Source organism: Adiantum capillus-veneris, chromosome 29, assembly GCF_014529385.1.
Source record: "Adiantum capillus-veneris isolate H3 chromosome 29, ASM1452938v2, whole genome shotgun sequence".
Lineage (NCBI taxonomy): Eukaryota > Viridiplantae > Streptophyta > Polypodiopsida > Polypodiales > Pteridaceae > Adiantum > Adiantum capillus-veneris.
The window spans coordinates 110,458,927-110,481,863 of NC_140959.1; the positions used below are offsets into that span (position 1 = coordinate 110,458,927).

A 22,937-nucleotide genomic window follows, 5' to 3' on the forward strand; every position below is an offset into this window, starting at 1 on the left:
TGCAAGTCTCATTGGGTTGGTATCTTGATAGCTTCAGCATAGAAAGAGCTTGCATTCAGTAAGTTTGTATCCTCTGAGTCTTCCACATCATTGGTTTCCGTCTCTGCACCATAGCATATCTTTTTGATAAAGAGGCATCAAGAATGAAATGCTGATGGCCCTCCATATCAAAGTGAGATGGTGTTTCAACAAGGGCGACTTCAGATCCAAACTGTATTAGCGCATTCAATGTTTGAAATTTTCTGTAAGGTGGTAGTAGAATTTGCAAGAAATATGCACTAAGGAGGAGCTTTCCATCTCTAAGTTGAACCTCTCGTTCAAGTTCTTGATCACCTATTGTCCAGGTGATGATGGATGCTCTTTCATCCATGCTAACAAGGTGGAGAAGACAGAGAGAAATAAGTGGTTAGTAAGGAGGTCAATATATGGAGACGGACATGGACAAATGGTTTTAAAGTAAGTTTTTATGCAAGTGGGAAGAAAAAACCCACAGTCGAGATTGTCAAGGGTGGTTACAGAGCTCACCTCCTTATGAGTGGTGTATAAAGAAACAACAATTTTTGATAATATTTGGCACAAATCTCAAGTTTTTTAGTTAATGACTTCATCTTCTTATGAGTAGGTGAAAAGACAGTGTATTTTAAGCGTATGAAATTGTAAAAATCCCCCTTGGATTTTGAACACCAAAATTAGATTTTATAATGTCGTTAATCATCGAAAAATTTACACAATATTTTAGTGTGATCACCGACAAAAGCTTCAAATTTTGACCTGAAAACCAGGAGAATATCAAGTTTGCCTTTATTTTCACTGATTAGATGCATTTTTCGGGAAAAGTGTGCCTTAGCTTAGCCTTGAGCCGGTTGCAAAATCAAAGTAGCCGGTTGAGGGGAGTGCAAGAAGGAGAAAATTTCACTTAAAAACATGGAAATTAGTTTAATTTTGCAAAAACACTGGCTAGTAGTGTGAAATTTCCGGTTCAGGGGAGTGCAAGAAGGAGAAAATTTCGCTTTGAAACATGGAAAATAGTTTAATTTTGCAAAAGCACTGGCTAGTAGTGTGAAATTTCCGGTTCAGGGGAGTGCAAGAAGGAGAAAATTTCGCTTAAAAACATGGAAAATAGTTTAATTTTGCAAAAACACTGGCTAGTAGTGTGAAAACACTGATTAGATGTAATGTATTTTTCTAGCCCGCATAATTGAAGTAAGTTTTGACCTAATGCAACTTTTGGCTCTTGCTCGGTGGACTCTGCTTTGCTTGGAGCTCCTGCGTGAAGCGTTGAAGCAAGGTACAATCCCCTCCTCCTCCCCCGCACCCATGCTCCCACAGCTCGGTAACCGTCAGCGTGCGTGCTGACGGTTACCGAGCTGTGGGAGCATGGGTGCGGGGGAGGAGGAGGGGGAAATTAAAATATTTCTATGTTCCTCATGCGCAAGCTCCCCAGCCATAAGCGCGCGCTGACGGTTGAGGAGCTTCATTTGTTTTCTTCTTAAAGTTTTATGCAGTCAAATTAAGCGGGCATGGCTTTTATAGGAGGCGCAATTCATCATTTGACAGAGGCGCAATTTCAGCATTTGACAACGTAGACATAGGCGCAAGTTCAGCGTTTGACATCATTTGACAGCATTTGACAGAGCGCAAGTTCAGCGTTTGACAGCATTTGATAGGCGGACCAGGCGGACCTCTGACAAGACATACCCGCAAACTTTCAAAGTCTTCCCATTCTCAGGTAATTCTAGCCTTCCAACAAGTGAGCAATATTTGTACATTGTCAGTAGGGATGTTACCTCTATACAGAAAGATAATCACTCTATACAGAAAGTTGGACATTGCTGCGTAGGGTTTGAGCAGCTACTTGTATTTCAGGTAGGCTTACTATCAAGCAAGACCATCGGTCCTTATTGGGCAATGGAGGCCCTTGCTCATCTTGTACTAATGCCAACATTGAGCCCTTGTAGGTGGCCATTTCCATCTATTTATCATGGATTTTTGTGATTCAACTCTTGCTGTCAAAGTATCGACAAAGACTTCGCCGTGCTTGCCTGCTTGTTTTCTATGATGAATCTGTCCTTCCATGCTAGTCGGGGACCCTTTATGCCTTGCAAACTAGTCTCCTCCTTTGCCTTGTGGAGAGCCTCTTCCACCTGCTATTTGTAGGCTATTATTTTCTGGGCCTCTGTTGAGGGTATCAACATGGGGTTATCCGTGAAAGCTTCTAGCTGTCGGTTTTTGTCAGCTATTCTTTGTTTTAGAACCTTGATGGTCACCTATTGCTTCAGAGCATGAGAGCTGCAGATTGGCGGACTAATATAGCTTCTCCTTCTAGTCCAAGGCCAACTGTGTGATCTGAGTATCTATCTCTTTATCGTCTGTATCTATCTCTTTTCTCACTCATCTTGTCGAGTTGGTGGCATCTCTGCATTGAAGATCCTCGACCAAGGTGGTGTTTGTTTGCTCCAGCTCTTTGTTTTCTTTCTCTGTTAACGACATATTGGTAGACATGTCTATGCATTGAAAGTCTACTGCTATGTTGAAGAGATAAAATAGCCCAATTTTATTTGCTCTTCTAAGTGCTGTAAACATAGACCAGAGGCTGATAGTTATCATCCTTGTGAGTAACTTTGACAAAGAGGTCAAGGTCATTAGAGCAAAAAACACCCTTGATTGCTGAAAACAATGTAATTTTTTTTCAAAAAATTGGCAAACTAGAAACAATAGAGGTAAATTGATAAAATTTGAAGGTTTTTACATTAGATTACACTATTTTTTTCAACATTTTGTAGGTTTTCTCACCTTCAGATATAAAACTTTAGAGGTAAATTTCAAAATTTGTAGGTGGGATTACACTAAACTAAGGTTTTTTTTTTAGCACTGCAGCGGACAAATCCAAAGAGCGGGCAACAAATTTGGAGATCGGCATTTGGAGAAAATTTGGTACACTCTATCAAGTTCACACAAATTTAGGCTGAAGCTTTTCAAATGCGATATAAGTTCACTTAAATGCGTGTTATTATGATGTTTGGCATGAAATGTAGCGGCATTAACAAGTGCTGCAGATTGTAGCCATTGTTTGAATGATGATGATGTATAATGCTTTTTCAAATCTTTATTGATGTAGACATTTATGGCTCCCAAAAGACGAGGCAACAAGTCAATCAAGAGAACGTTTGATTCTCCATGCATGACCTTGAGATCTGGTCCTTCCAAGAGAAGGCATCCAATTGATCAAGAGGCATCTTCTCATGCAGTTGCTACTCGTAGTCCTCATTTCAAACGAGGGGGAAAGAGACAGAGAAAATGCATCTTTGTTGATGATGAAGCTGTCGTGGAGGAAGGGTCTAACCATTTGGAGAGTGGGGATGATGTAAAAGGAGACGAGTCTCGAGAGCCGACAGTGGAGGTTGAAACAGGTGACGATGTTGAAGATGAAGATTTAACAGAGTCTGATGGGATAGCTGAGGATGATGTGGCCCAACATTCTCGACACTTGGGAAAAAAAATCCCGTTGGGGATTATGAAGGATGTGTTAAGTCAATTTTACTTAAAATGAAGAAGCAACCCTCCACTTATACCTTTATGTCGTTTGGTTGCTCATGAAGCTGTACGAGTGGCTACAGATTCTGCATCTTGGTTGATTCCTAGTTTTGAAAATGTTGCTTACTTGGATACAATGGGATCTTTTTTGGTGTCGGTGAAAGATTCCTTCGGGTCTTACATGCCTGTCACTCCTCTTGTGGAAGGTAGTTGGGATCCTATTTGGCAAGCTAAGAGTGTTTCATTTGATAATCAGCTCAATAAGGAGTGGCAAGAGCTTCGAGGGCGTCTGTTTTTGGTATGGGATGGAAACCATCGGCTGAAAACATGGATGCGACGCATAAAAGAAGGTAAGAATTAACATCGATGCACTAATTGTTTGCTAGATTTAGTTGTACCTTCTTTTTTGGCTAATTTGGTGTTCTTTTGTCAAGTATGGCATGATAATGAGGAATATCATGTGAGTGTGAGATGCCAATTTTTGGAAGTAGAAAAAAAAAAGAGGCCGAACTATTGCTTGCTCTTGACACCACTAATGTGTAAGTTATAAATTTGTGGTCTTTTTGTATTTTTAAATTAATCTCTCTTTAAACTATTATTTTTCATTTGTTTATATATTTATTGTAGCACTTCACGATCAACAGTGAAACCAAATCTTGGGCATGAGATATACATGTTCCAAAAATTTGGTATCGCCAATAAAGAGAGCATTCTTGCACGTCTCACTCAAGAGGACAGAAAGTGGGTTGAGATAGAGATGGCAGTTGAGAGTAGATTATATCAAGGAGTACCTCGTTGGTATAATTCTCCTTGTGTGTTGATTTCTCAACTAGTTTGGAAGGTGAATTGTTGAATTGAGTATTAACTATATATATTTTTCAATATTGTTTACGATTCATTCAATGAATGTAGTTGTGGTTATGTAGGATGATTTTAATGCATTTATTTCAAAGGAAACTGCAAAATTGAAAGCTCTTGGATTAGATAAGGTGGAGTTTGAAATTAAGGCGATTGCAAAAGGCAACTAAACAAGAAGAAGCTCGATTGAAGGATAGAGGTTATTAGTTTTTGACAATTGCCAACCCAGTTCATGGAGAGGAATTTTTTGAGTTGCTCTTTGATGTGAAGTGGGATGATCCATCCATGGTAAAAATCACACGAGACAAGTTAAATGCGTTGTGCTCCTCAAAACTACCTTCTGAAAGGTATCACACTTTTCAATACTTTTTTTCTAGTTGTTTGTTTATGTTTTTCAATTCTAATGAAAATAGCGACATTAAAAGAGAGTTAAATTTCTACTTGAGCAAAAAATTTCTACATGAATGGTATATGAATATACTTATATAAGATGGTGTTTAAGTTTTTGATATATTTTTGGTCTATAATGAAGGAAAAAATATATATTGGAGATGATGAGTCTTACAAAGGCCAAAGATCCAATCTTTTCCCACTTTGGTGATGTGAAGCACTTTAGGGCTTACATTAGAAAAGAAGTTTATTGGGCTCACATGCATGATGAAGCTTTGTTGATAATAAGAAGGTTGGAGGTTGAAGAGTTCAAATTGCCAGATGGATTTGAAGCTTTATTCAAGGTTGTTTTCTAAACTGGTCACTTTTTCTTAATAAATGTGGATTTTATTGCATTGTTTTATAATTTGAATGACTACCATAGGTGCAATTAAGAAATCATGGCTTGCAAGATTTTCCTCAACTTTTAGGAGATATTAAAAGTGCCGGGGACTCTTCCAAAATGCCTGAGCTACAAGAGTCTTGTAAAAGGATTTCATACAGGTGAAATTACATGAACCAACAAAGTCTTTGGCTCTTATTGAAATTCTTTTGCTCAAAAGATTAAATGTTGTTATGGTGTAGATGGATGTGTGAATGTGTTTTAAATGGTACACTTGCTACTATGCCTATGGTTACTGAAGATTGGTCAAAGCTAGAGGATGAAAATACCATGTATCCCGGTTCTATGGCAGAGAAGGGTATTTCTATGTGGGAGTGCAGAATTTGCCCATGGTGGTTGGACTATCCTTTGGGGGTGATCCCAAAGCAGGAACTAGACTTACATGCAAGTAAGTATAACACTTTTTCCTTTTTACATCAAGTTAATTCTCATATTCAATTTCTTTATTCTCATAATATTATTATTATATTCTTCTATTATGATATTCAATTTTTCTATTATGATTCAAGTCCACCAGCCTTGAACTCGTTAGCATTTGATCTCTCTCTCTCTCTCTCTCATGCATGAAAAAATGCATAAGAAAGTATGTTCTAGTTTTTTATAAATGACTTGAGTTTGTAAATGCTAAATTAATTTTTATTTTATATCATTTAAATTTTCTTGTGATAGAGTTTTTGGAAGAGAATAAAGACAAAGATAAAAATCAATCTGCTTCTTTAGAGCACTTAGAAGACATGGATCACAATCATGACTTGACCATGGATGGGGGCTCACAAAGAACACAAGAAAGAAATCACTCACTACCTCTTCAAAGAGAGCACCAAAATCATGCAAGTGGGTCAAACATGGGTGACCACAACAAAACAACCTATCCATTAGGAGGGCTAAAGATTGACATGCCTAAAGAAAGCAGTGAAAAAAGCGTTTCAATAGTGGTTGAGTCAGTCATGGAGCGACCAACTTCATCAAGGCGACCAACCTCATGGAATACGGGTAAGTTTCTACTTGCTAAATTTTTTTTTTGATAGTGCAAAACAATTCTATATTACTTGTAATTAAGATAATTAATATAATTTTTTAATGAAAAACTGTAAGCTTTCAATTTTTGACTGTGGTAGATGCTCTTCTAGTTGATATGGCTAATGTTGATGATTTTGCCATTCAAAGGTAAAAGAAAGGTTTTGTGGCTTGTGTTATCAACATCAATAGAATGTTCAAGGTGGATGGTGTACTAAGCAACAAACGTTTTGCGTGTAGCATTAAAATTTTTTTGAGCACTCAAAATCTTAGCTTGTATCACCATTGTGGAGCACCTTGTCGTGAGGTGTTTCGTCTTATCTTTGCGGATTTTCCTACTTCTTTGTTGGTGGATGGTTTAGGCCCAATTCGAGCAGGTTACTCAAAGTTTTTGTTTATGCTTTTTGTTTTGATCCATATCACTTGAAAAACTCATTCTAAACATCTTTTCAAAGGTGGATTAAGCAAAAAGATTCCACAATGGAATATATTTTTGCCTTCTCTTGTGCAAGGTGTGATGGATGTAGCAGAACCTTTCTTGGCAGATGAAGGCTTTTTCGTGACTCTATGTCTTGCACAACATATTGGAGAGATTATTACCCATGCTATAAAGGCTGGGTTACGACTTCATCGCACATGGACTCTCATGTGTAATGGGGGATATAGACACCCAGATACCCTAGAGGAGGTGAATCAAAATACCATGTTGTTGTAAAAGATTGCATTATTAACTTAATTTTGATTCAAGTGTGTACAATGTATGCTTATATGTAGGTAATTGATCTCACGGTGGGAGTTTTTTGTCGAGCGGATGTTGCTATACCCACATACAATAGGGAGGCAGGGGAGAAAGTCTCTCCTCGCATGTTTCCTGCATCACGAAGCTTTTTGATGGAGGAGCATCAAGAACGCACCAGTGTTCTTGATGCTCACATCAGAGGTGGAGCAGAGAGGTCACCCGACTTCTACAGGTGAGAAGATAATCATTTTAATGTAAATTGAGCTTTAATTTATAGTTGAAAAATGACGTAGATATTTCAAATTTTCATGTGTAGATGGCTCCTTGCAACCTTCACGGATGACTGAGATTATGTGCTAGATGTGTTTTCAGGATGTGGAGGTCTTGGCAAAGCATGTGGTGAGGTTTATCGATATTGTTTGTGCTTGGAGGGGGATGACATAGTCTATGAGGAGTGTCTCAAAAAGGTGGTTTGTGGTCCATATGTGGAAAAGAGAGTTTAGTATCACATCCATAGTTTTTTGAAACAATTATTGAACACACTCTCTATTTTTTGTTTCAAGAATATTGACATTGGACATCTAGGGTTTTATTGTGCATGTTCTTGAAGTGATCTTGATTGCAATGCTTTAATGAACTATCTACTCTTTCTAACATCCATATCAAACACTAATGCAGACAACTTGTTAAGATTTGTTTTGAATAGGAATTTCTTTGAATGCTCTCTCTCTCCCTCTCTCTCTCTCTCTCTCTCTCTAGACTAGCATATTTAAAGAGAGTAAGTCTGAAAAAGGATTTCTTTGAATGCTCTCTCTCTCTCTCTCTCTCTCTCTCTCTAGCATATTTAAAGAGAGTAAGTTTGAGGCGATATTGTTCTATATTGTTCTATTCAATATCAATGTGAGGTGATGCTGTTCTATTGAATATTTCTAAGTGAATTGCAAGAATGTAAAAGACGTTGAAACAAAATGGAAAAATGCTTTAAATAAAGAAAAAAACTCAAAATAGTTTTACATTTCATGAAAAAGCTCGAAATGAAAAGCTCGCAAAACAAAAGCACTCGCCAGAATATACCTCTATAGCTTACACAAAGAATAAGAAAAAGGGGTTGAGATATATCAAATTGTAAGGTGTGATCTTTTTTCTGAAGTGTGACTCAAGGAGAGAAGAGTGGATTTATCCCACATGCAATGGTGCAAGGTTGTAGAGCTACTAAAAGCTCATTTCATGAATGAATAAACACAAGTCTATTTTGCATTACATCTCTCTTGTTTATGGTGAGCTTTTGATGGCCTAGAAACTACTCAAGATCATGTGTATGAGTCCAAGTTAATCTATCTTGGAACCTAATTTGCTTAACAGTGATAATCTAACATACACACTCACTACATGCACCATGTTTGTCTTTCATCCACCCTAGCTAGCACCTAAGTTGCATTATACATTATACGGGATACATATAATATGTCATGTACGAGCGTATTATATATTACCTCATATTATACGAGTGTATTATACGGTGACACGTCAGTAAAAACAGGTAATCGTATATTTTCCTTAGTTTTCAATCGAAAAAAACTTCAATTGATTGAAAAATACTTTGTAGAAAGTTTTTTTTGATCGAAGAATACACTGATTAAAAAAATTATATATAGCAGCAGCGCGCCTTGTTGCGACCATTTCATCACAAAAGGTATTCTATGTCATAATCAGAGAAAAAAATAAAACAAATTACAATTCAAAAATCATTGAAATTTAGAATAGTTTTAAAATTCTTTTATTTAAAATCAATTTAATTTTTAATTGATTTTTTTTTTAAAAAAAGGTTCAAATTGTGTAAGCTTTGTATGTTGTGTAGAGCTTAGACTCTCACTCATACAAGGTGTTTATTTTATAGGAGTCACTTGCTACGTGCTTAGTTTACTTACATGTGGAAGTGAATTAGTGATATAATTTAGAGGTTGCCGTTGTGTGCAGAGTGTATTCTCACATGAGGTAATACGTGTTAGGAAATAAGACGTAGCTAAATAGATAATTGAGTAGATTACTTAATGGAGCGAGACAGATTTACATACACGAGATTATAGAGGAGAGAGAGAGAGAGAGAGAGAGAGAGAGAGAGAGAGAGAGAGAGAACACACGATATACGTGGTTCACCCAATGTGGGCTACGTCCATGGGAAAGCAGCCACTCAATGGCTTTAGTACTTCAAAACAAGAAGTAGTTTACAAAGGGTTTATACCCTTAATAGAGCTCCCGCCTTGCTTCACTCTCACTACCTCACACTCACCTTGTTGCATCAACTTCACACACTCTAAAATGTGTGTAGAAATGGACTCCTTTTATAGGCCAAAAGGGCTGCCCTCTCTCATGAGAGGTAGCCATGTGTAGCCGTCCTTGTGTAGATAAGTCCAAATCGGACCCTTCAATCCGCCCATGTGTGGCCACCCTTGAGAAGATAAATCCGCTTTTGAATTCGGCCACCGGCCATTGAATTCGTCCATCGGCCACCGGCCACCGGCCATTGACTACCGGCCACCGGTCAACCGACGGTTGTTTTCCGACCACTTTCCGGCTGCCGTCCGGCCGGCCATAATATTCCGACGAAAAGAAATATTACGGCGAGGGAAAAAAAAGTCTAAAGTTGCCCATGATTTTTGGCCGTGAAAATCTTGGTTTTTTGGCGAGTGATTTTCCTTCACGCGCGATGGCTTCTCCTCATAATGGGGGCCTTACAAATGTGCGCTTTTACCACAGAAGATTACAAGGTAAATCAGGCTCCATACTTAACAATCTCCCACTTGGAGACTGATCTCAAAACCAAACTTGTGACTGCTTTCCATCCTGGCTTCTTATCCATGAATGCCGATTGAAGATGAGCAAAAGCTCAACTTCTCCTTGTTGACCACCTTTGTAAACATGTCTGCAGGATTTTCACTTGTATGCACCTTTCCTAGCTTTAGCTGTCCCTCTTCCAAAAGAGTGCGTATGAAGTGATATCTCACCTCAATGTGCTTTGTCCTTGAATGAAAGACTGAGTTCTTCGCAAGATGGATAGCACTTTGGCTATCACTATACAAGACACAATTGTCTTGTTTGAATCCAAGCTCTTCTAAGAATCTGTGAAGCCACAGAATTTCTTTGCTTGCCTCCGTCATTGCTACATACTCTGCTTCCGTGGTAGAAAGTGAAACCACTTTCTGCAGCTTTGAAGCCCAGCTTACTGCTGTGCCTCCAACCATGAACACATAGCCAATAGTGCTCCTTCGAGTATCTTTGTCACCTGCCATATCTGCATCAGCATACCCTTCTAGAAAAATATCAGTTCCTCCAAAACACAAAGCATTTGTTGTTGTCCCTTTTAGATAACTAAGTATCCACTTCACAGCTTGCCAATGCTCTTTACCTGGGTTGTCCATGAACCTACTCACAACTCCCACTGCATGTGCATTGTCTGGCCTTGTCCAGACCATGTCATACATTAGAGAACCTACCGCTGCAACATATGGAACTTTAGACATATAGGCTATCTCCTCTTGTGTCTTTGGACACATATCCTTCGTTAGTTTAAAGTGACCAGCCAAAGGTGTAGAAACTGGTTTTGCATTTTTCATTGCAAACCTTTGTCATAAAATCTAATATCTAACTAACCCAAATGATTTTCTCATATTAAATTGATCACTTAATGTGGGAGAATAAACGGGAACAAGTGTTAAGATATAGGTCTGTGCTTTTAGATCTATCTCAACACGGGGCCAATGTAAAGGGGCCCAAAAGGGAGATGGTCTATCAAAGAGCAAGGCTAACCAATGGAGCATAAGACCTTAGGGTTAGCTTCATTGAAGACCTCCAATAAATGTGTGTAAAAGTCCTTTTGACCTTAAGCAAGCTAGGGCTGAGCTTGAGGTGGGAACCCGGCCCAAGCTCGAGGTGCTTGTCCTGCTTGAGGTGCTTGTCATGCTTGAGGTGTTTTTCATGCTTGACGTGCTTGATTAAGATGCTTGAGGTGCTTGACTGGCTCCATGCTTGAGGTGCTTGACTTGCTGCATGATTAAGGTACTTGAGGTGCCTTGAGAAGCTTGCCTGAGATGCTTGTGGGAACACCCCCTAGTTCAAGTGCTTTGTCATGCTTGATGAGTAAGGTGCTTGATCACCTAAAGTCAAAATCATTCCTACAAGAGGGGGGGCGAGCCCTTTTCCTAGGAGCTAGAGAGAGAACACCCACTCACACACAAGGGAAGCCCCAACTTGAAGAGGCAGCAAGGACACATGTCAGGCCCCTACCCATGTTACCTTCATGTGTTGCTTGAAGCCTATTGGCTAAGCTTCAAAGGGGTCCAATGATAAATTACATGAATTATCTAATTGTTTTAGCATTTATCAAGTCCTCTCTCTCAAAGGGGAAAGGGGGACACTTGTCCCAAGGCTACCCATGTTGCTTGTAATGGCTCCTGCTTGTGATTGGCTAGGCCTGGAGGGGTCCAATGAGCTTCAGGCATGAGCTACAAGGGGGGGTCGACCCAAGCAAGCTAGGGGGGTGCCTAGGGGGTATACTCACCCACACACACTCACAATCACTCTCATTGTGTGCTATGAAAAGTGCAAGAGCTCCCTCTCCAAGCAAGTAGAGGTTGAGAGCCTACACCAACACTCTTGGCTATGGAGTGCAAATCCAACCAAGAGCCATGCTTCAATGCTTAAGCTTGCCATCTCCTTCTTCTTCATTACTATGCTATTATGTATGCTAGCAACAAGAGTATGATAAGTGAGGAACTAATTCTTTCTCCTACGAAATGTTTCTTCTTCCTCTTCCCTACCCTCATTCCCTGCTAGCTCTCTCCACCTTCGAAGGTGTTTGAGGTCTTGGGACTGAGGCTTGGGATAGTTAAAGCTTTCTTCAAGTTTATGTTATGTTTGTGGTGCATGAAGCCTTCCATCTTCATGGCATCACCTAGGTCACAAGGAACACAAAGACTGTATTGTAACAAGTCTCTCTCTTTATGGGAGAAATCATAATACAAATGCCTATTGGAGGGGGGACCGGCTCCACATAAATCCGGTCCTCAATTGTTGTCATGTTCTCTAAACTCTCTCTCTTGCAAAAGTATTGTCTATGCCAAGTTAACTAATTGCTATGATTATGTTGCTATCTTCAATTATGTCTACCCGCTATGCTCACAAAATCATTTCTTGAAAGTACTCTCATTAAATTCCGCTATTCTCAAATTGAATAGGCAAATTCCATTACACTTTTCTAGTACCTTCTTGATGTAATCTTCTTGAGATAACTTTATTGTCTTCTTCGTCCTGTCGCTTGATATTTTCATACCAAGTGTCCTCTTTGCAGCACCTAAATCTTTCATTGAAAAAGATTTAGACAGCTCCTCTTTTAGGTCTTTGATGTCCTGCATGTTAGCACTTACAATCAACACGTTATCAACATACAACATTAGGATGATGAATTTCCCATCTCCCAAATTCTTTGTGTAGACGTAGTGATCCGAGTTGCATCTTGTGAATCCATGATCCAACATCCATCGATCAAACTTCAAGTACCATTGTCTTGATGCTTGCTTTAAACCATACAAGCTCTTCTTTAATCTGCAAACCATTTTCTCCTTACCTTTTACTTCATACCCCTTTGGTTGAAGCATGTAGATTTCCTCCTCTAAGTCACCATGAGGGAATGCCGTATTTACATCCATTTGCTCGAGATTTAGATCATGAGCAGTCACAAAGGCTTAAGACAAGCCTAATTGACTTCATTTTTACAACATGAGAAAATATTTCATTGAAGTCAATACCTTTCTTTTGAGAAAAACCTTTTACCACAAGCCTAGACTTGTACCTTTTCTTCCCACCTTCTTCTTCCTTCAGCTTGTACACCCATTTATTTTGAAGTGCCTGCTTACCTTTAGGCAACTCAACCAACTCCACTTGCATGATCTTCGTCCATTCTTCTTTGGATTCATGTTGCATAGCTTCTTCATATGATTCCGGCTCTCTAGAATCTGAGATCAAGAGATGGTTGAAGGAAGGAACAAACCTTTCTGGAGGTCTACTTGCTCTTGTAGATCTTTGGGGAATAGGTTGAGGCTCCTCATTTGGTTGACGTTGTTGCACATTGTCACCGTTTGCAGTCCTTGAGTCTTCACCGTCCTCAAGCTCCATGTACTCATCACCTGTTTCTTTTGTTTGTTTTCTTTCCAAGTAATCTTTGTACATATTTTGTTCGTTAAAAATTACATCCCTACTCCTTAAGATTTTACCATCTTCACGATTCTTGCATAATTCACCGGTTTACCTGTCCATGCCTCTTTTGGAACTCCCCCATCCAATGCCATTGAGGGTGACCAATTGATTAAGTACACAGACGTACTTACAGCTTCCGCCCAAAGCTCAAGCGGTAGACCTACATGTAGCCACATGCTTTGTGCTCGCTCCATGATTGTCCTGTTCATCCTTTCCGAAATCCCATTTTGTTGAGGTGTCCTTGGGGCTGTCCTTTGCCTCCGAATGCCATTGCTAGCACAAAAGCTTGGCTGCAATATTCGCCTCCATTGTTGGATCTGAGGCATTTAACCTTGGTACGTGTTTAATTCTCCACAAAGGCTTTCCACCTTTGAAATATGGAAAATACATCGGATTTATTCTTCATGACATAAACCCATGTTTTTCTAGTCGCATCGTCTATGAATGTTACATAGTACAATGAGCCACCAAGTGATGGTGTACTTGCAGGACCCCAAACATAAGAATGAACCAACTCAAGTTTTTTATTTTTTCTTTCATTCCCTGATTTTTGAAATTTTACCCTCTTTTGTTTACCATAAACACAATCTTCACAGAACTCTAAGTCCACTTCTTTCAAACCTGGTAGAAGCTTCTTTGTTTGAAGGATTTGCATTCCTTTGGCACTCATATTCCCAAGCCGATAGTGCCACACTGCACTATCAACTTCTGTAATTACTGCACAAGCTGAAGGTTGCGTGCTAATAGTACACAAGTAAAGTGTACCGACTTTTTCTCCCTTGGCAACCACCAAAGATCCCTTTGAGATCTTCCACCGTTTGTTTCCGAATGCAATATTGTGACCTTCATCATCCAATTGTCCTGTAGAGATCAAATTTTTGCGAAGAGAAGGAATATGCCTAGCATCTTTAAGCTTCCATTCATTTCCGTTAGCAGTTTTGACAGAAACTGTACCTTTGCCGACAATCTCACAAGCTTCATCATCTCCCAAGTATACATACCCAAAATTACCTTTGGTGTAGTCTTGGAAATGTTGCTTGTGTGGTGTCGCGTGGAATGAAGCCCCGGAATCTACTATCCAGGAATTAGACACATTGTCTAATGAGAGAATTAGAGCATCTTGCTCTACTTTACCTGCCACATTGGCCTCCGATGTTGGCTTGTTGTCTTGCGACTCTGTCTCCTTCTTCTTCTTGGACCAACAATCCTTCTTGACGTGGCCCTTCTTGTTGCAGTTCCAACATTCAAGAACTGACTTTGTGCGTGACTTGCTCCGTCTTGAGTGATCACGACCCTTTTGGTTTTTGAACCTCTCCTTAGGCTTTCCTCTTGTTTCCACTGATAGTGCAGCACTTGATGATTCTCCTGTGCTTCTCCTTCGTATTTCCTCGCTTAGGAGAACACCCACAATATCATCAAACTTAAGAGTATTTATTCCAGAAATAAAATTACTTACAGCCATCACAAGGCTATCCCAAAGGAGAGCTCGCACTTCATCATCGAAATTGATTTTCACCGATCGAAGTTGACTTATGTTTGTGTTAAAGTCATTTAGGTGTTCTGCACAACTGAACCATTCTCTGCCATCTTTAGATTGAACAAGCGCTTCATAAGAAATACCTTATTGGATGCCCATGGTTTCTCGTAGAAGTCGTCAAGTAACTTCATCATGTCCTCCATGGTCTTCATCTCTGAAACATTGAAGGCCACCGTTGACGCCAAGCTTAACCGGATTGTTGCCAGTGCCTTTCGATCAAGGACAATCCATGCTTCATCTGCCATTGTTGCGGGCTTCTTCGCAAGACCGCCTAATGGCAAATAGAGTTCCTTCTGGTAGAGATAGTCTTCAATCTGCATCTTCCAATGTTGGTAGTTTTTGCTGTTGAACTTCTCAATCTTGAGCTTCCCTTCCTCCGCCATAACTCCCACTAAATTCAAGGAATCCTTTCCTTGAGATAATTTAGCTACGAGCAAACCTTGCTCTGATACCAGTTATTAGGAAATGAGACGTAGCTAAATAAATAATTGAGTAGATTACTTAATGGAGAGAGATAGATTTACATACACGAGATTAGAGAGAGAGAGAGAGAGAGAGAGAGAGAGAGAGAGAGAGAGAGAGAGAGAGAGAGAGAGAGAGAGTATACGTGGCTCACTTAATGTGGGCTACGTCCACGGGAAAGCAGCCACTTAATGGCTTTAGTACTTCAAAACAAGAAGTAGTTTACAAAGGGTTTATACCCTTAATAGAGCTCCCGCCTTGCTTCACTCTCACCACCTCACACTCACCTTGTTGCATCAACTTCACACACTCTAAAATGTGTGTAGAAATGGCCCTCTTTTATAGGCCAAAAGGGCTGCCCTCTCTCATGAGAGGCAGCCATGTGTAGCCGTCCTTGTGTAGATATGTCCAAATCGGACCCTTCAATCCGCCCATGTGTGGCTGCCCTTGAGAAGACAAGTCCGCTTTTGAATTCGGCCACCGGCCATTGAATTCGTCCATCGGCCACCGGCCATTGACTTCCGACCACCGGCCACCAGCCAACCGACGGTTGTTTTCCGACCACTTTCCGGCCGCCGTCCGGCCATAATATTCCGGCGAGGGAAAAAAAGAAGTCTAAAGTTGCCCCTGATTTTTGGCCGCCGTGAAAATCTTGGTTTTTTGGCGAGTGATTTTCCTTCACACACGATGGCTTCTCCTCATAATGAGGGCCTTACAAATGTGCGCTTTTACCACAGAAGATTACAAGGTAAATCAGGCTCCATACTTAACAATACGTGGATATCATAGGCTCCCATTTTTTTGCATTCTATCTTGCATGGCTATCATAGGCTTCCATTCAAGCAATAGTGGTGGTGTTGGTATCGCCAAGTAGGCAATGATGCTACAAATTTGATGAGCTATAATATAGCAATAGGACACACTGCTCTGGCATTGTGTGATACATGGTGGTTGGCCACCGTGATGTGCAGTAGACGAGGCGGGTAGTAGAGATGGCTGGGGTTTCTTTGCGAGTGGGAGGATGGCTGTTGGTTGTCGATGGTGGATCTGAGTGTATGGTGGAAACGTTGTTGCGATGGTGAGGGAGAATGTGTAGACCCCTACAATGGCAATTGTTAGGAAATAAGACGTAGCTAAATAGATAATTGAGTAGATTACTTAATGGAGAGAGACAGATTTATATACACGAGATTATAGAGTAGAGAGAGAGAGAGAGAGAGTACACACGATATACGTGGTTCACCCAATGTGGGCTACGTCCACGGGAAAGCAGCCACTCAATGGCTTTAGTACTTCAAAACAAGAAGTAGTTTACAAAGGGATTATAACCTTAATGGAGCTCCCGCCTTGCTTCACTCTCACCACCTCACACTCACCTTGTTGCATCAACTTCACACTATCAAATGTGTGTAGAAATGGCCTCCTTTTATAGGCCAAAAGGGCTGCCCTCTCTTATGAGAGACAGCCATGTGTAGCCGCCCTTGTGCGAATAAGTCCAAATCGGACCCTCCAATCCGCCCATGTGTGGCTGCCCTTGAGAAGACAAGTCCGTTTTTGAATTCGGCCACCAGCCATTTAATTCGGCCACCGGCCACCGGCCATTGACTTTCGACCACTGGCCATCGGCCATTGAATACCGGCCACCGGCCAACCGACCGGTTGTTTTCCGACCAGTTTTCGGCCGCCGTCCGGCCATAATATTCCGACGAAAAAAACTCTTGGGGGCCTCCGTCCTCGAGGCCTTTAAAGTTGCCCCTGATTCTTGTCCGTGAAAACTTTGGTTTTCGGTGAGTGATTTTCCTTCACGCACGATGGCTTCTCCTCATAATGGGGGCCTTACAAATGTGCGCTTTTACCACAGAAAATTACAAGGGTAAATCAGGCTCCATACTTAACAGCAATCAAGCTAACTCTTTTCCTTTCAAATTTATAGAATGTTTTTGCAAACTTTATGGCAAATTAATTGGTAGCTTCAAATTTTTTCAGGCGAGCCACGTGCCATCAAAGTAGTAAAAGAACAAAGCAACCACCACCAGAAACTCAAGCTGCAAGGGGAGATCACCCACTATAGAGAGATACTTTGACACCGCCAATGAGTCCGAAATGCCCAAAAACCTAAAAATCAAATTTCTGTTGGCCCTGTTCTACACCTGGAGAGGGAGAAATTGCCAAAAAACCGTTAAAAAGGGGTTTTTGACAAACGACACTGAGGGGAACTCCAATATTTTGAAAAAGGGCCTCTGTGTGCCATTTGCAAAAAATGGAGTGCCCCTCGCGTGCCATCTGTCAAAAACCTCCTTTTAAGGGTCTTTTTGGCAATTCTTTCCTCGACATTCGATTCTTAGGTTTTTGGCATCGTGAACGCATTTGCGGTGTCAAAATCTTCAAATTATGACACTACTTTGACAGTTTTGAATTTTTATTAATTTTAGTGATGACGAAAGCCATATTGAATGAGCGGCACCGACCTCGTGAAAAAGACACTCGCATTTAATGAAAAGGTGACCGTTTTCAAGGACCGTTCAATCATTGAATGAGCGGGTGATACATTTTTCATATTTTTGTTTATATCAACCTTTTTTTTCTACGTAACGTTGACCCTTCTCTTATTAGAGGAGCCCTTTTTTCTCTCTCTACTAAAAGGCCCTCCGAAAGACCTCCAAAATTTCATTGTGTAATTGACAATATTGTGGAACCAATGAGAAGATTTCAGTGAGGGTGTCCATCCCCCGTAGGGAAGAGCATGCATGTTTATGGGCAGATGAGTTGTGAGACCAGCAAACACAATGCATGGATGGCCAACAGAGGTAGTGCAAGTGAAGCATGGACAAATAGCAAAAGGGGGAGGGGGGACGGTGTCTTGAGGAAATCTCTCTCTCTCTCTCTCTCTCTCTCTCATGGTGGTATTCCTGCTCTCTATGAGATATACAAGACCATGTGCATCACGAGAGCTATCTTGCGTGGAGGAGGACTCGCAGGGCATACACAAAGTGTAGGGAAGTATCTTGGGCTAAGTGTGAGAAGAAAAATGCAATTGCAGGAGGGAAATATCAAGGAAGGAGGGTGATGGAGGTGCATCACACATAGCAGGCAGAGGGCACAAGAGCTGACAGAGGGGTTCATCCACAGTGTTGCAGACACGGGGGTGGGGGTGCTATAGAGCGACCGATTGCGACAAAAAGCCCATTTTGTATAGGGTAACAAACGTCAAAATAATTCAAAGGTTGCAAGATCAACATAATTCGAAGGTTGCACAAAATTTTTGAGGTGCTTGCATTAGAGAAGAATGTACATAGATTTTGCTGTGGGTTTGAGGAGAAAAAAGAGGCGGATGGCACATGGAGGAGAGAGAGAGAGACAAAAAAAGAGAGATGCCAGTGCGAGACTGTGAGTGTAGGGGGGAGAGAGAGAGAGAGAGAGAGAGAGAGAGAGAGAGAGAGAGAGAGAGAGAGAGAGAGAGAGAGAGAGAGAGAGAGAGAGAGAGAGAGAGAGAGAGAGAGAGAGAGAGAGAGAGAGAGTTGGGACGTTGGTGCAGCCAGTTTTGGTCGACACAGGGATAAGCCAACAACAAGAGTATGGCATCAGGCAGGTTGATGGTACCGGACTTTGGCAGGTCTCAAATGCACTTTGGAGCAGGTCTCACAGTGATGTGTGTGCCAAATGTTTCTTTTAGCAGACCTACGGGGGTTTTTAGGCTCAGTCGCTCAGGTCTTTTAAAGTGGTCAGATATTCTTGCACGGGATGGCACCATGCAATGTATGTTGAGTGCTTGCCCCGCTTGGACAAGGTCCGAGTTTTGATGATGCTCGGAGATGGGTGGATAACAGTTTATGATAAGGAGTTGGCGGCACGCAAAGTGATTCTTTCGGGTGGAGTTTTAGGGTATATAAAGTTTGAGGCGGATGATCGGTCTTGCTTCTGCTAATTGGCAACGCGACGGGAAGCTAGTCGCAATTTTTATGAGGGGGTGGAACTCAAGCTTCGACAGGTGGTGAACGGGAGAGGATTGCAGAGGCATTCGAAGGTCGGCATTTTATGGCGTGTGCAAGGGGGCTAAGCTCGAAGCTTTTTTTAAAGCTATTAATAATAATAAAAAAAACGAACTCTGCAGCCGACGAGCAGTTGAACAAAGAAGGAGACCGCCACGGGTGGCCAGTTCGTGGAACAATGCATGAAGAAGGAAGCGCTGCAAATGGCGGGGAAAGGGGAGCCACCTGGGTGGTTTGCATGAGGAGAGGTCGTCAGGGGAGTTGCAGTTGAGGGCGGCCATATTCAGGTGAGAGGGCCAAGAAGGGACGGCCAGTAAGAGCCGGGGGTCGAGTGGCTACAACGGGAGAAGGAAAGGCCTTGCCAGTGAGGGCTTGAGAGGAAGGGCTGGTGCATGACACAGGGGCGCTGCAGTTGAAGCTGAAGGGAGGAGCTGCAGGGCAGCGTCATCAAGAGGAGGTGTGCAGGTTGTGCCATGGAGGAGGAGAAGGGGCCAGTGATGGCGTGAACAAGAAGAGGAGGCGAGGAGCCACCGGGCCAGTGGAAGCAGCGCCATAGGGGAGGCGGGTCATTTTTTGCAAAGGAGAAGTGACCAATAGCGACCTCGCTATTGGCCAAAGGGAGTTAGGCAAGGAGGGTCGAGAGCCTGTGTGGTGGCGGTGGCCGCATGAGGAGGAGCTCAAAGGTAGCCTAGGCCGCAAGTTGATGAATTCATAAGGTGAGGAGGGTCGGGTGGCCGACTACAGGGGAGAGCCGCCAAAAGGCAACGCTGTAGTTGGTGTTGAGAAGGAAGAGGTGGCGGGTTTGCAGAAAGGGCCGCCAGTGGCATGAGAGGCGGGAGGAGGCTGTAGTTGCAAGGGTTGGCGAGGGTTGCAGGACCGCAGAGAGAGCTTGAGAGGGCCAGTGTTTGACAAGATCAGGAGGGTCGCCAAGGGCCATATTCAGGGGAAGTCACAGTGGAAGAGGAGAATGAGGAGGCCTGAGGAGGGCGTCAGGAGAGGTGGCGGGCCTGAGTCGGCTGCAAGGCAAAGGCTGCAGCAAGGGCCGCCCTTTACATGTGAGCAGACAGGGGCATGTTACGGCATTAGCCGCACATGCGGTCCTGCGGTCCTGCGGAGGTCTGGACACTGCGGATCAGGGGTATGCGGTATGCGGCGGCCGTAGCGGCAGTTCTTCACAGGATATCATGGGACAGGAGTGTGTGGACCGTTTCCGATCTGTGTTGGAGCAGCGGTTGTATATGGAGGGGCATACCTGTCTTTTAATGTAACTTAACCAATCTCTATGATATTCATGGCAACTACTGTTGTAACTCTGTGTCTGGAATACAAATGAATGAAGCAAGAGGTGTTCTAGGCCTGTGTACTGTGTACTTCCTTCTCTTGTCATTTTTATATGTTGATGTTCATATAATGTAGTTGCGGGTAATCATTCCCGTAATGCCTATTGCTCCTATGTGGGCAATAGCCATTACATCTAGCGACCACGATGCGTGATGGACGGCCTGCGATGAATATGCATGCGCACTAGGTCGCAGGGTCCGCCTGACCCTGTAGTTCCAATTGTAGGAAGACGACGGAGGAGAGACGGTTCAGATGAATTTTTTTTTTCTTCATCGCAGATTGAGGAATCTGTATCTCCATAAAGCAGTCCGGGGGTATGTCCACCACTGTCTCCACCTCCTAGCGCTCGTCAGCTTTTTTCGGGAGGAGGAGGAACAATTGGACAAGGGGTGATGGCTCATCCTCAGATTAAGTATAGTCGGTTTCGAGGTCTTTCGAGTGAAGACCCTGATGCACATTTACGCCAATTCAATAAAGCTTATGGATTGAATCATCCTAGGGTGGTGATTCCTCTCCATCAACAATCAGTGTTTGAATCTACACTCTCAGGGAAAGCTGCGAAATGGTTGTCCGAATACCCTGATGATCATTTCCAGACGTATGCTGACGGATCCATAGCGTTTCTACGAAGGTTTTGAACGGAAAAGACAGTCCCTCAACATTTGGAGAAGCTTCGAACGCTCCGGCAGAAGTCATTGCCAGTGGAGGATTACGCTGCAAAATTTCGGATGCTTTTGCAGAGGGTACCTCAGGCACAAAGGCCGGTAGCCGAAGTGCTGAATGATTATTTTTTGCGGGGGCTCAACAAGGATCTCAGAACGGCTATGGCAACAGTGGATAAGGTAACTACTCCAGTGGATAATGTAATCGCTAGGGCTGTAGTAGCAGGAGAGGCCTTAGAGGATACGGAATCTCTAAAGAAGTCAAAGAAAAAAGACAGGAAGAAATCTCATCGCAAGTCGCAAGTTAGTGGTAGTGATAGTTCGGAGTCGGAATTCGCAGTATCAGATTCCTCGGACTCAGGCAACAGAGATTCGGGGAAAGAATCGGAAGAGACACCGAGAAAAAAATCCCAGCGTTACGGGAACGGTGTTTCATCCGGATCGTTAGAATCGGCTGCAGTGGCTAAAAGTCTGAAGGAACTATAGTGTACCCAATGTCGGAATCCGGGCCATGCTGCTCAGGAGTGTGCAATGAATCAGAAGTGGTGTGCGATTTGCACGACCAATACTCATAATACAGTGGAGTGTTATTCCAATGGCCGGGGTCGTCGGAGTCGACGGGACTCTTCTACCTGGCAACAACTACAAATAGGGCAGGGAAAAGAGCCTGCTGTGGCGATGGCTCATGCTCATACATCAAAGACGCCTGTGCAAGGTCAAGCAGGAGGACTGGGTCAAGGGGTAGGACGAGGTCGCGGAAGAGGTGGCCGAGATCCTAATCGCCCCAAGACATGCCTTTTCTGTTTGGGGGATGGACACTGGCGATCTGAGTGTACTGAAGCTATGGAATATGATCGAAAAAAGCAGGAATGCGCTGTAGGGAAACAGCCTAGTGTGGCTATGGTTTAGATTGAAGGACTGGAGGAGTATGATCCAGTGGTTTCATTAATCACGCGATCGGGTAAAAATGTGGTTCCAACTCCCGATGTGAAGATTCCGGATTGGACGGCTCAGGAAGAGGTGTGGAAAAAGACTGTGTCCTAGTTGCCACAATCCGCCCCACCAGTGAAGACAGTAGGACCATCGACTATGCCATCGACTGTGGGCTTGGAAATAAACGAAGGAAAAGCTGGAAATAGGAATGATATTAAAGAACAGGAGGATTGGAATTCAGTTTGGAAAGGGGTCCTCACGTCACCAATTCAAGTACCTCTGGGTTCATTGCTGAAATTGGTCCCGAATTTCCATAATGCATTGCTACGACAAACGACCACTGAGCTGAGGGGAGTCGCCATTGGGAAAGTTGACAGCGAGGAGGATGATTCAGCCCCGTTGCCGGCGAATAGGATCACGGATACCTGCATTCTGGAGCTTTCAGTTCGATACCATGGAACATACATTGACAAGGTACTATTGGATGGTGGAGCGGGAGTAAACATTATCACCCAAGCAGCTTGTGAGCATTTTGGTCTCAATGATTGGGAGCCTACACCCTTTGTAGTCCGCATGGCAGATCAAAGAAGAGTGCAACCAGTGGGTTTACTTTGGGGCATTGTTTTGGATGTGGCGGGCTTATCCTTTGCTGTTTCCTTAGTAGTCTTGAATATTGAAGATCATAATCAGGATTATCACATTATCTTAGGGAGACCCTAGTTACGACAAGCGAGGGTAAAGCATAATTGGGAAGAAAATACGCTTACAGTAAAGAAGGGTA

General features: G+C 42.5%; 1 pseudogene; it reads left to right on the forward strand.

The window, feature by feature from the left end:
• The first annotated feature begins 3,124 nt into the window (after positions 1–3,124).
• Positions 3,125–7,483, forward strand: LOC147419750 (uncharacterized; annotated as a pseudogene).
• Positions 7,484–22,937: the final 15,454 nt, after the last annotated feature.